Here is an 8,516-nt window from a genome sequence, read left to right on the forward strand (position 1 = left end):
TGCCTGTTCTTGGTGATGGGGAGTGTGGGATACTCATAGCTGGAGAGAGGAAGGGGGGTGACCCCAGTGCCTAGGATTCAAGCTCAAAGGTCTGTGAGGGAAATGACTCATTTTTACTTTGTAATAATTTTTTTTTCTTGTTCCGTTTCATTCTCATGTGAGGATAACACCTAAGAAGGTCATGTCATTACAGTGAGATCAGTACAGAACGTTTATCTGCTTACAGAGACACAAACATGTTCTTCTGTTCAAGGTTTGTCTAAACAGCTTCCAAGATCCTAAAACAAAGCCTGTTTGAACTGCCTCAAACTGCTTCTTATCGGTACACAGAATGATGTCATGGTCTGCGTTTCATATATATAGTAGTGGTTCAGTATGAGCACTTCAGAGCGCTCTTATTATTCTATCCTGCTTTATTCCATCTTGTATTAACCATCTTTCTGTAATAAACCTTTTTACCTTCACAGGACGAGTCTGTGAGTGTTGTCTAATTTCCACGACAATTTGGCGTCTCCTGGCTGGGCTGCGCGAGTCTTTTCAGCTTTTCTGGACAACAAGCAAACCGGAGGACGCTCGAGGAAGAGTTTCACCCTGAAGTCCGTGTTGACGCGAAGGCAGTTTGCCCTTTGTTGTGTAGAGCGAAAGCCCGATGCAGCCTCAACACTGACTGGTAGGAATAATCACGAATTTAGAATTCAGAATTAGAATTTTATAAAGTCATTGCGTATTGCTGTCTGTATGGAAGGGAGTCAGTGATATAAGAAATGCGTGTATTACATTGAGAGAAGTATTACATGGAGCCATTTCTTATAAGAAGTTTGAGGAACTTCGCCTCTGCAACGGCAGAGAGATTGGTGTTTCTTAGATCACAGCTTCAAAACTAAGATATATACCGACAGGTGTGTGTGTGTATATATATATATATAGAGAGAGAGAGAGAGAGAGAGAGAGATAACGGTAAAAATAAACAGAAAGAGTCCGGTTCGAGGAATAAATAAGTAAAGAGAGTACTTAAGAAGCGCAAGAGGCGCAGTATTTTTACAGCAGATCATCATCAAGTGGCATGCCCATTGACTCATTCCATCATATCAGCGGTACATGATATATTTGGCCAATTTAACGCACAAGTAAATTTTACTGAGATAAAAAAATTTTTAAATGTGGACTCGCTCTCACAGGTAAACTCTTTTACATTCTTAAAGTTTGCTCAATTGATCCTACAGGTTGTATGATTAATTGAATGTCTAGAGATTTGGCACACATTTTGAACCTTTTCTGTCTGTGCACGAGAATGCACATGCACTTGATTTTCATAGCATGTTAAATTGAATAAAACTTTGAAAGTTATAGAAGGTGTAAAAGAAAATAAATAAATAAATAAAATATGGGAAAAACATGTAGCAAAGCACATCCTTTGACACAGGGTGCTCATATGTTGATCCTAATATCATGTTTATGCGTGTGAATTATGGGGAAAGATGTTTGAACCAATATGATGTATGGGTTAAAGAATGTGCTTTTCCTGAAAAAGGTAGTTTTAGTCTCAGACAGTTAGAAGAACTGAAACTTAATTTAGAGACAAAGGAGAGAGAGAGAGAGAGAGAGAGAGAGAGAGACCCCTAAAATAAAGAGTGAAGCACAGTTTTTAGCTGACAGGAAGGCTTTTGCTGAATGGCAGAGCGAGGTACATAAAAGAGAGAAAAAAATTCAGGCAGGGCCCTCACCTGTTTCTCAGTGTGCTAAATTGCAGAAAGCCAATCCCGACCTGGACTCCGCCCCACCGCGATGCCCACAGCCAGTAAAGAGGGAGGAACCTGCAGTTTCAGAGGCACCACCTCACGATGAAGCGGCCCAGCCTACGCCACTCTATCTGAACCTGTCAGAACTGAGCCACAACCCCCACTGAACTATGCTCCAGCTGTCCTAACCTCACCGGTGGCATTACACACGAGATCCCAAGTGAAGGGACCAACAACATTGCTGCCTGAGGGCTTCAGACCAACAAAATCGGACAAAGAAGGGACAATGCACGCCGTGGTAAATGCCCCAATGCTAGAAGTGGCCGGAGAAGGAGTCCCTATGCTAGTTCACAGACGCTGGACATTGGAAGACATCAGGAGCAGCATGACACATCTGCCGGCGTTCCACGAAGTAGGAGGATGAAAGTTTGGGGATGAACTTCAGATATTCTGCAGAGAATTCAGACCCACCACTCATGAACTACGATGACTGCTCATGGCAAAACTTGGCACGGACTGGGTCAAGGTTTCACGTGAATTCCCAGAGGATGCTGGCCGTCTGATCAACCCACAGTGGGATGATGAAGTGAACGCAAGGTACAGAGCACAAATCACGGCGCCCCAGCAGAGGCTGACGAACACCTTTCCTGTGTGACTGGACATGACAAAAATAGCAAAGTGCAAGCAGCAAGATTCAGAGACTGTATCACAGTACCTGTCCAGGCTCACTGAGATCCACGATGCAAACTCAGGCTTGGAGAAACCCGACGCTCTGGCAGATGGGCAAGTGGCCGTCACAGTATCGGAGGCAAATCTTAGAAAGAGCTTTATGAATGGCATGAAACTAGAAACTGCAGCTATAATCAAACAACAGTGTATCACCTGGGACACCAGAAACCTCACACAAGTGGAGAGGTATGCAATCCATGCGGAGAAGCTCTTACGAGAGGCAAAGAAAAGAAAGATGGAGAGGAGAGGAAGACCAAAAGCACACAGACGAGGAAGAACCGGACTTCAGGGCTATGGACCAGGATTAAACTGTGACAACTGCGGAAAGGTTTGACATTTTGCAAGAGACTGTCCAGAGCAGAACGAACTGACGGGCGGAGCTAAGGGAAGGGTGAGGCACCTAGGAACAGAAGAGGTGACATCAGACACCCAAACTATCAGTTAGCTCACAAAGAGCAGGAATATATGCACACACCCACATCCAACATTAGTCAGACTGACAATTCACAAATGTCTGAACCAGTCATGACCCTTAACCTTTTAAAGTATAATGCCTCTCCTTTCACACAGTTACCATATATATCTCTTGTAGTTAATGGGCAAAGTGTCACATTTTTGGTAGATTCAGGAGCAAACGTATTCAGTAATAAACACTGCGAATTAAAAGAATCCCTGAAAATGAGTTCACGGTCCCTGCGCTCCTTGGGTGTGACAGGACATTCAGTATTAGAATGTTTCTCTGAACTGCTAGTTTGTGAATGGGAAAATGGGAAAAGAGCAACCCGCCAATTCCTAATTTCATCTTCATGTCCAGTCGATCCACTGGGCAGGGACTTAATGTGTGTTTTACACTTAAATTTGATGTCCTCACCTCAGGGAGTAACAATAACTCTTCATTGGGAACTCTGTTTGTTAAAGAAACAGAGCTCTGTGTTTATCAATGGTCCATGCATAACAAGCCTAGCGCCTGTGCTCATTTGTTGACGTTGGCACATGATAAGATGAAGGACAACTATGTTGATGTTGGTTGTCCTCTGCCCTTCATTGCACAGCACAAGTGCATGAAATAAAATATTTTATTTTTGAGAAAGAATGGTTTATGGATATCCCAGAAAGTGAAGAGCTGTACCTATATTGGTGTGACAAATTTTGTGCCTGTTCAGTCAAATTGAGTGACACGCAGTTGCGTGCATTTTTCGTCCCAAAATCAGTGCCTCACGTCTCATAAGCCAAAATAAAGAACAAACAGTAGAAAGATGTGGGACCATGGGTCAGAGTATGTGAGAGTGGGAAAATTACAGATTGGGACAGTGGGAGTTTTATTTTTATTTCAGGAAATGGCCAAGGTTATGTTTCTGAACTTTGGGACAAGCCCCACACCTCTAGAGATACACCCACAATTGAAGAAGGTGCCTCTCAGGCTGTGGGCCCTAGGGAAACATGACGTAGGCCTGATTAAAAGTGCACCACCAGCTGTGATCACGCCCAAATCTGACTTTAGGCCCAGACAATCTCAATACCCTCTTAAATCAGAAGCTATTGAGGGAATTAGACCAGATTTCAATTCATTATTGAAGGCAGGGGTCATTGTTCCCTGTCCTGATTCATCAGTGCGCACGCCAATATTTCCACTGAGAGAAGCAAAAAAAAAAAATCCCCCACAACCTGACTAATGGAGATTTGTACAAGATTTGCAAGCGGTTAATGCAGCAGTCAAACAGAGAGCTCAAGACTTGCCCAATTCTTACACTACATTAAGCCAGGTTCCAGCAAATAGCAAATGGTTTTCAGTCCTAGATTTAGCTAATGCATTTTTTTCAGTACATCTCTTGATAAAGACCGTTTCGGTTTGCATTCATATTTGACGGACGTCCTTACACTTTCACTCACTTGTGTTAGGGTATTGTGAGTCAATAACAATATACAACCAAATGCTAGACAGCTTAGCACCTCTACCACTTTCTCCAGGGCACAGTGTGACACTGACACCATTAAATTGTTGCAGCATCTTGCCAAAGAAGGACACAAAGCCAGTCTCTCCAAATTACAGTATGTACAACAAGAAGTGAGATTTCTTGGGTCATGACATTTCTGCAAAGGGAAAGAAACTCTCCACAGAAAGAGTATCTGCAATGCAGAGTATTCCCAAGCCCCTGACGAAGAAACAAGTTCTCTCTTTCCTAGGTATGTGTTCGTATCGTAGATCTTTCATTCTAAACTATTCCATTCTATAAGCACCACTCAGAGAGATGGCATATGCAACAGGTTGGACAGTTCATTCTCAGGTAAGCTGGATCCAGTCGCTGCAGAGTTTCCCGTGTGTACGTGCAGTAGCAGCAGCTGAGAAAGCTGTGGTGGCATCCAGAGACCTGGTAGGTTACTCAGAATTGATTCTCTTGGTTCCACATGAGGTGTTGTTACTCCTACTTGAGCAGAAAACCTCACACCTGTCCACCCAGTGGTGGCAGTACCATAACACTATAATACTAGACATGCCGAATGTCACTTTAAAACCAAGTACTGTCCTTAACCCTGCTACTCTTCTTCCAACAGAGGGAGACGGGGAACCACATGATCGTGTCGTACTGACTAATGAACTCTGCTCCCCTAGAGTCGACCTGAAAGATGTTCTATTGGAAAACTCAGATCTGATCCTCTTTGTGGACGGATCTGCATCACGTGACCCAGAGACAGGTAAAAATCGAGTGGGATATGCAGTAGTGACCGCACACGCGACGGTTTGTCAGGAAGTCTCCCCTCATACCTGTCAGCACAGGCAGCTGAACTGTATGCCCTCGTAGAGGCATGAAGACCTGCTGAGGGACAGTCAGTAAATATCTACACAGACAGTAGATATGCCTTTGAGGTAGTACATGATTTTAGAACAATTTGGAAGCACAGGAACTTCCTGACGAGTTCAGGAACACATTTAGCCCACCACAAACGAGTCTCTGAGCTACTGTATGCAGTCCTACTCCCCAAAACTACTGCAGTATGCAAATGTGATGTACACACTAACAAATTAGACCCTGTCTTCCTAGGAAACACTCGAGCGGACAGTGCAGCAAAGCAAGCAGCTGCATCTATAGTCCCAATATTCAAAAGAAAATAATCACTCCTTCTTTACAGCTTTCAGATACCAAGCACGGGCTACTCGGACGAGGTAAAGGCTGTGTGGCGCAAAGCAGGTTGCATGGTTGTTGACGGAGTTTGGCGATGCCCCCAGGGCTGTCCTTGTCTTCAAAGTTGACGCATGGCAGGGACCATGCGTCAAAAGGGGGAATGATAGCTGCGAAAAGCACTGGTTTCTCTAATTACGCTAAAAAAATTTGGTTCACGCTGTTTGCACAACTCATAACGTGGGTTGAGGTTTGAAGGTAGAGAAGGCCACGTCCCTATGTCCAAACAGGACTCAGAAGCGGTAGTGATAATGATAATTTCCAGTGATAATGGCACACCTTTTGTGAGCCATGCCCTTGAGTAGGTGGGTGAATATTTGGGTATTGACTTAAAGCAGCACTGTGCATATCATCCAGCTAGTGGTGGGGTGGTAGAGAGAGAAAATGGGACACTAATAAACTGACTGAACAAATGCTGTTCTGAAACAGGCTTAAGATGGGCTTAGCCCCTTTGGGATACTGATTGGGAGACCTTCACACACAGGAATTGGACCTGTGACAGTTCCTCTTCCAGACACTGCAGCATGTGATGATGTAATGTTAAATTACTGTGCAACCCTGTACTCTGCTCTGCACTCTTATCCAAAAGCAGGTAAAGGCAGCATTTCCAGCTCCAGCCATGGGTCCGCTGCATGATCTGAAGCCCGGAGAGTGGGTCGTGATCAAGGACTTCCGCAGGACCAGGTGGAACAAGCCACGGTGGTCTGGGCCATTCTAGATCCTTTTTCGTCACTCACTCTGTGGTAAAGGCCAGCCAGAGAGCCATGTGGATACACGCCAGCCACTGCAGGAGTGTGCCAGAGCCGAGCACTGAGCTGGAGAAGACAGGACTACAATAGGAGAACTAGACCATAATTCTCTATCAAGAGGCCTCTAGGAGGACCAACGCTCCCGAGCGACGATCTGCCTATACACACCCACACACATGAACCAATCTAATGCGACTCCACAATAGACGGTCTTAAGTGGTATGTAGTAGCCGGAATAGTACGACGTAAACTGTACTATTAGGAGGACTGAACTTCATTGGTGTGTACTATATAGCCACGTGACCAGGACAAAGGTTAGACGATGTGACTTTGCTACCGCAGCTCTTACGCCCCAAAGCTCCCTGACCACAGACTACTGTTGCAGACTAGACACAAATCATTAGGATGTCGACCTGCACATCCACTCACACATGCAAACCCATTCCTAATCGTGCACCCTTCTCCTGGTACAGGTGGTATCTGTTAGTAAGCCCTGTCAGAAATAAACTCACAAATCACTGGGACCGTTCCCGACAACACTGGGGGTCCGGGGGTAGACCCTTAAGCTGGAAAGATGAACCAAAGTGCGATATTGAAGTTTATTGGATGGAAGACTTAATGATCAATCACACCAATCACATCGTTGCAGCAGAAAGAGTGCATGACGCACACACTTTTACCCAAATTTGTTATTTAGCTGACCGTGGTGAAGGGACTAAGTGCCTAAGGCGACGTGATTTCTGTAGGTCCCACATAAGCCCACAAAGTTCTCTAGTACACTATTGCTGCAGATTGGACGACAATTAGTAGTTAAAAGCCCTTATGCCAAGATATTGGCCGCCTCTGTAAACCGTTCTGTATCGCCTTTCGTTGTAAGAATCATTGCCAACAGTGCTACCCACACAACGTCACACGTCCTCTCGTCATGCAGACACATAATGGCTATTCTATCATTGAACACATGCGGTCTGCAATACGCAACCCTCCACAGACTAGTGAGACAGGGCTTGATTGGCTGAACTCAGTACTCGGGGGATGGGGCTCGTGGATGTTAACCGTCTGTCTACCAATAGGTGCAATGATTCTTCTTGTGTTGCTCATTTTGCCTTGTATCTCTCGTTCGGAGCAGTCTTTCACGCTCATTGAAATCACTAATGACCAAACGCTGATGTTGACAAAGACTGATTACGATCCATATGATGAACAACATGACTTGTATCCTAAACCTGACTGGGAACTAGATTCTCTCAGCGACACTGACAATGACGACCCATTGACATCCATTTCACATCTATTGTAAATATTCCTTTCACCATGATGATTCTCATTTCACTCATAAGCTTGCTTAACGAAAGGATACTTTATAGCCGCAAAAACAGCCTTAGTGCCTTCATTATTTCAGTTTCATGATGAATTCAGATGAATCGTGAAAGGATTCTGAAGTTCTGATGTATTTACAGCATAGTAATTCCTCTGTTAATTTTAGCTATCATATTTTGTAACGATAAAATGGGGGAATGTGAGGGAAATTATTCATTTTTACTTTGTAATAAGTTTGTTCTGGTTCTGTTTCATTCTCATGTGAGGATAACGCCTAAGGAGGCCACGTGATGTCACTAAGATCAGTACAGAATGTTTATCTGCTTACAGAGACACAAACATGTTCTTCTGTTCAAGGTTCATCTAAACATCTTCCAAGATCCTAAAACAAAGCCTGTTTGAACTGCCTCAAACTGCTTCTTATCGGTACACAGAATGATGTCATGCTCTGCATTTCATATATATAGTAGTGGTTCAGTACAAGGACTTCAGAGCGCTCTCATTATTCTATCCTGCTTTATTCCATCCTGTATTAACCATCTTTCTGTAATAAACCTTTTTACCTTCAGAGGACGAGTCTGTGAGTGTTGTCTAATTTCCACGACAGGTCAGAGGTCACATCAAGTACTCGGCACAAACCATTGTGTAAAACGTTAAACGTAAGCGTTTATTTTAGAAACAAGCTTTTATACACATAATCAGAAGCTGTGTAACTATGAAACAGTGTGACTTCCTGTTACGCAACCATCACAGATGTGTTTGTGTGTAAAATCCCAGTGTGTCTCACCGGTGATCAGGTC

At 44.0% G+C, this 8,516-nt stretch overlaps 1 long non-coding RNA gene across 7 annotated transcripts; it reads left to right on the plus strand.

Moving 5' to 3' along the window:
* The first annotated feature begins 530 nt into the window (after positions 1-530).
* Positions 531-8,284, plus strand: LOC128623624 (uncharacterized). 7 transcript variants are annotated; one of them, XR_008388615.1, is made up of 5 exons: positions 680-899; positions 4,474-4,652; positions 4,734-4,840; positions 5,022-5,334; positions 5,598-8,284. It is a non-coding gene; the product is annotated as an uncharacterized LOC128623624 (long non-coding RNA). The 7 variants fall into 7 exon arrangements; XR_008388616.1 differs by having other exon boundaries at positions 5,022-5,162; XR_008388614.1 differs by lacking the exon at positions 680-899 and adding an exon at positions 531-670 and having other exon boundaries at positions 5,022-8,284.
* The last annotated feature ends 232 nt before the right edge of the window (positions 8,285-8,516 follow it).

The sequence above is a fragment of the Ictalurus furcatus genome, chromosome 19 (assembly GCF_023375685.1).
Source record: "Ictalurus furcatus strain D&B chromosome 19, Billie_1.0, whole genome shotgun sequence".
In the NCBI taxonomy this organism is placed as follows: domain Eukaryota; kingdom Metazoa; phylum Chordata; class Actinopteri; order Siluriformes; family Ictaluridae; genus Ictalurus; species Ictalurus furcatus.